The sequence below is a fragment of the Trichosurus vulpecula genome, chromosome 5 (genome assembly GCF_011100635.1).
Source record: "Trichosurus vulpecula isolate mTriVul1 chromosome 5, mTriVul1.pri, whole genome shotgun sequence".
Classification (NCBI taxonomy): Eukaryota; Metazoa; Chordata; class Mammalia; order Diprotodontia; family Phalangeridae; genus Trichosurus; species Trichosurus vulpecula.
Window position 1 is genome coordinate 181,412,053 of NC_050577.1, and position 5,955 is coordinate 181,418,007.

At 38.5% G+C, this 5,955-nt stretch overlaps 1 pseudogene; it reads right to left on the reverse strand.

The window, feature by feature from the left end:
- Window positions 1-537: 537 nt before the first annotated feature.
- LOC118851121 lies at window positions 538-1,551 on the reverse strand (annotated as a pseudogene).
- Window positions 1,552-5,955: the final 4,404 nt, after the last annotated feature.

Consider the following 5,955-nt stretch of genomic DNA (forward strand, 5'->3'; position numbering starts at 1 on the left):
ATTTTTGTGTAGGTACCATGCACCACTGAGAAAAAGGTATATTTCCTTCTATCCCTACCACTGGATGAATTGATATGCTGAGTTTATACAGAAGGCTTCTTCTCAGGAGCAGGTTTCTTTTCCCTGGAGGGTTTCTTTTCAGCTTTGGGCTTCTTCTCCACAGGTTTCTTTTGCTGCTGGAGACTTCTTTTCCCAAAGCAGCTTCTTTCCTCACCCTCCTCCTTCTCCTCCCCTTCCTCTTCCCATTGTCCCTCCTCCTCCTCCTCCTCCTCATCTTCCTCTTCTTCTTTGGCTTACTGATCAATAAACATTAAGTTCCTGTTATGTACTAGGCAATATTCTAATAAGCCTTGGGAATACTAAAAGAGGGAAAAGACAATTCCAGCTCTCAAAAAGCTCACAATAAACTGGGGGAGACAACATGCAAACAAATATATATAGAACAGGATGAATAAGAAATGATTAACAGAAGGAAGGCATCAGAATTAAGAAGTGTTATGGAAGGCTTCTAGTAAAAGATGAGATTTTCATTGGGACCTAAAGGAAGCTAGGGAAGCTAGTAGACAGAATGGAAGAGGGAGAGCATGTAGGGTTCACCATGATTCTCAAGTTTGCCAATGAGCTCTTCTTGAGTACTCATCAATGAATCTTTTTTCATGGTGCACAGAGGGCACCATATCTCTGGGCTTTTCATAATCCTGGTTAGATTTGTGTTGATTATCTTGTGCATGGAAAATTGTAGTGACTCTTCACAGTAGCAGCCCTGCATCATGTACCATACAGGTCAACCACCTTGCAGAAGGTACTTTCAGTCCAAATATAGAAATGTCCCACTGTTCCTACAAGGAGCAAGTATCAAAAGGTTCAATTTGGTCACATTAAGGAGAACAATACCAGGAATGTTTCCAAAGGCCTTGACAAATACCATTGTCTTTATTATAGATGTTACAAGGTCCCCTACAATGGATCGTATGACCTCATAGCCTTACCAGCTCACATACACTAAGAAGCATAGATCTTTTTGATGTAATTCCATGCCTTCAGCTTCTTAAGCAGCAAAACTGTTTCCTTGCTCTTCTTAGACCCCTCAACTTTATCTTCAATCACTAGAGGAAGTTGTGGGACTTCTTTAATTTGATGACCTTTTGCCATGACCAGTGCTATCAGGGCAGAGGCTGCCAATGCAGAGCAGATGGCATAATGTTTTTGTGTTGTGTTCACTCTACAATGTCACCAGAGCCAAGTCTTGGTGGGAGCAAACATGGTACCTCCTTAGCACATATTTACAAAAGCATCCTGGCCAGAGCAGTGAGTCTCTCTACTCCATACACAAGGGATTCAAGCAATAGCTCTGCCAAATCTCAAAGATTCTGCACTGGTCTGATGACCTGCTAATTCAATGACAGCATAAGGTTGCCAGTTATTGGTATGAAAAAATTTACATTATCTAGACAAATTGGAGCCTTCAGGCAAAGTAGATTTTTTGCCGAATAATTCTCCCTTTTTGAAGTACACAGATATCGAGGGACATACACAAGCCATGATTGGCACTGGAGAGTAAGAGCCACTCCAACTCTCTTTTTCAATGAGAAGACTGTTTCCTCCCACCAGACCTCCTACCCATCATTACACTTCTATTTTTTCTGAAGAAACTCCCTCCAACCTTCCTCTGCTCCATCAGATATTTGCCTTGTACCCTCTTAGCAAAGGACTCCTCCCCTACCGCAAAATACCATTCTGATGCCTTGTCACAATATGGAAATGACCCATAGTTCTTGAGGGCTGTGCTACTAGATCACAATCTCTGGTTCTTATCACACTGGAAAGGCTTCAGTTGTGATGCTAGCCATGGACCAACTCAACTTTCTGGGACCAGTTTAGCGAAGCATGAAGAGAATCATTTCAAATATGCTGGCTATTTGGTGATGAATTCTTTGGTTATGGAAAGCAAATAAAAATGGCCCTCATTATTATGGTGCCCCATTTTCCTTCTATAGAGGCCATACTACAGTGGTGAAAGGGAAGTTAGAAGAAGAAAAGAAAGAGATGTCAATAAAACATTTTTAAAATACTCAGAAAAAGAGCAAAAAGAAATTCAGAAAGGGAAACAAACAGGGTAGTGTTGATACTATTGTGTTAAATTTACAATATACTTTTATTTTTAAAAGCAAGCCATATGAAATAGAGATTTGTGGTTTCATATACCTTTTCCTCATCTTTTCATGGCACTGTTTGTGCTTGTTTTTTGTTATGTTCATAATAAAAAAAGAAAAAAAAAGGCAGAAGGTGCTAAGAATTATACAGTTTTTAGATTGTCTATAAACCTTAACTGTTACTATTGTAGTGAAGATCCTTGTACAATAACTAATGCATGAACATACTACTAGAGGAACTGAATCATATCAATTGACATTTTCGCTGCAAATGTTCTCTAAGACAGAAGTTGTAGCAAAAGGGAAGGATAGTTTATAGATTCTCCATGGAGAAACAAATAAAGGAGTTAGCATGTCTCATAAATCTAAAGTTGGGAATTTAGAGGCCATTTAATCTCATGCCCTTATTTTTCAAATGATAGAACTGAGGCTCACAGAAGTTAAGTGACTTACTTTTCACCTCGAAACTCTGGATTTGGGCTATAATGTTCCTGGGAGTTTTTGTTTTGGATTTTCTTTTAGGAGCTAACCAGTATATTCTTTCTATTTCTATTTTTGCCTTCTGGTTCTAAGAGATCTGGGCAGTTTTCTTTTTCTGGCCATGGCATTTAGACAACCCAGGATTCTTAAATTTTTTCTTCTAAATCTGTTTTCTAAGTCAGTTGTTTGTACTATGAGATACCTTGCACATTCTTCTATATTTCTCAGCTTCTTAACTTTGTTTTACTATTTCTTATTGCAGCATAGAGTCACTGACTTATTTGTTCCATTTGAGTTTTCAAGGAATTTGTTGCTTAGGCAAGATTTGGTACTTCTTTTGCCAAGCTGTTAAATTCCCTTTCTCATTCTTTCTTCAATAGAACTCATTTCTTTTCCATTTTTCTCAAACTCTCTCATTCCATTTATAAAAACATTTTAAACTCTTTTTTTTAAAACTCTTGATGCTGCTTTCCCTAGTTGAGGTTTTGCCCAAGCTGTTTTTCCCAAGGCATTGATTGTAGATGTATTAGTGATTCTCCTCTTTTGCATTTGTGTCTTGAACATCCTTACCATCATAACAGCTCACTCTTGTGGGGTTCTTTCTTTGTTTGCCCATTCTTTCAGCCTACTTTTCAACTTCGGACTTGATGTTAGGGCTGGGCTCCTTGACTGGGAGGCTGGAGGGCTGGAGGGAAGGTCTGGGCTAGTCCTGTTTCTATTTTCTTGGGGTATTAAGTAGTGTACTATTCAGGATTTCATCAACAGATTAGGGAACTGCAAGCTTTCAGTACTCTCAATGTGGTATGATCCAGGCCAAAGTCTGACTGCTGACCCCGTGGTCTGAATTTTTTAAGTTCCTGACCTAGGTTTGGGTCTGAGCAGGAGCAGAATGCTGCTAGACTCAGCATCTCTCAGCCAGCAGGAAAACCTCTGTTGGTTTAGAATGGCAGTGTTGTAGGCTCCCCTTTAGTCTAGAGACTCTCTGATAGGTGCCTGGGGTCTGAGCCAACCTGATGCTGCATGCTTTTGAACTTCAACTCTACCTTCCCTGAGGCCACCCCCTGCAAGTCGATCTTGGATCCATGACATAGAATTGGACAGTGGGCAATAAGGCTGTCAATTTTCACCTATTTCTGTTGCAATGCCCCAGTAAGGGTCTGAGGGTGACCAGTTGTGGTCACCTCCTCTTGGAGGGACTTCCTTTTGTGTTGGTCTGCAGCCCCTCCCTAAGCTCTCTAATACTCTACAAGTTTTGGGCCTGACCCCAGTCACCAATGCCCACAGACCTTCCTGCCTGTCTCCTTATTCTGAACTGGGCTAGACAAAGGACTTACTATGACTTTTTCTGGATTTCTCCATCAGGATATGGTCTGGTAAATTTTCTAGGTCTGTTTGGAGGACTTTTGTGGATGGGAGCTCACCGTACTGCTTCCTAATATTCTGCCTCAGATCATAACTTAGTAGAAAATATTTATATAGGGAGATTTAAAACATATTTAAAGTATTTCAAACAGAACATACATTCTGGAAGAATGCCCCAAGATTAGAATGAAGGGAAATTAAATAAATTTGTCTTAGAGAAATGGTGAAGATAGCCTATAGGCTAGACAGAAATGATAAAAGTTAAAATAATATTGCCAGATATTCTATATGTGAAATTCATCTGTACTTCAGTGAATACTTTCAATTAGATGAATATCTCTCATTTAAGCTTAGATATATTGCTGATGACTGCCAGTGACAATTACTTCTATCCACTCTGATCGATATAATGCATCTGGTTTGTGACTAGCGATGTTAGTGTCCAGGGATAGTAGACTAAATGTGCCTTTATATCAACTTTCTAATTGATGTGACTGCTGATGGGGTAAATAAGAAAATGGCCACTTGGTAGGCTCCTAATTTATTTAATTACTCTTGCTAATTAGATTCTATGCTGCTGAAGCAAGTGTGGTCAAAATATAAACATAACTTCTTAATTGCATGAACTTTTATTTTATTTTACTTTATTTGGTCCACTTGGCAGAGTAGATAGAGGACTGAACTTGGAGTCAGAAGACCTGGGTTCAAGTCTTATCTCTGACACATACTGACTAATGTGACCATGGGCAAGTCACTTAATCTCTCAGTACCCCAATTAACTCTCTAAAACTTTAAGTTATAAAATGAATTGTTGAGCTACATTGGTAAAAAGGATTTTTTAAAAATATTTATTTCTTATTATGAACTTTATCACCAAACAAACTCAAACATTTCAATATATGAATGTAGAGGCTTTGGGAAACTTTCACAGGATCAAAGACAATTTAGAGGATTTTCCCAGGATGATAGAGTTCTTGCACTGTTCAGAGATATTCAGGAGAGCTCAGTTTGTTTTGGGTTTCTAATGACTTTAAAGAAGGAAATTTTGCCCAAATATTTGGGAACCAATAGGGATTTTGTAAGGCTCAAATGACATGATAGATGTAAAGAACTTTGTAAATCTTAAAGAATTATATAAATTCTTGTTAGCATTATCATTATTATTATTACTCTATAGCCACCAGACCTCCAGTGTGGTGATGACTCCATTCTCTGGGCCTTCTGCTACACTCCTATTTGCTCAAGAAATGTTTATAGAACAATACAGGGGTGTCCTGTTAAATGTTTAACCAGCCTATCTAAAAAAATAAATACATGCACACACACTTTTAAATTTAATCTGCATTATTAATACTTAAGTCTAGATAATCAGTAAAACAATAAATCAAGCCCTAACAATAGAAATTGCCAATTTTTGAGGTATAAATCCTCCCATTGAAAATTTAACAATGGGTTTTTGCAAGTTAGTTACAGTTGACTCCAGAACATGTCTGAGTATCAGGTAAAGGAGGCTGGGAGGTAAAATCAAGGCACAAGTAAATGAGCACAAAAACTGGAGAGTGAAAGGAGACAAGCTAGATTTATCGTGGGAATGGACTGATACTGAGACTAGGTCAAAATAGCTGTTCTTGCAATTGGTAAAAGTGAAATTAAATCTATAGGTTCTTACCTCCCTTTGCTCTTCTCATCACCTGCTACCCACCTCACACTCCCATACATAGCTTGGGAAATATTCATCCCAAGTTTAAGTCACTATTCCTTTCTTCAGTAACATCCCTTTAAAGCAGCTGGAAGAAAGACATAGGAAGAGAGAAAGGAGTGACCTTGGCAGTAAAAGCCAACAAAAATCACTCTACGTGTGTGTGTGCACGTATATTCATTCACACAGATATGCACATCCATATGTGTGTGTGTGTGTGTATATATATATAGCATATATATGCACATATATGCACACACA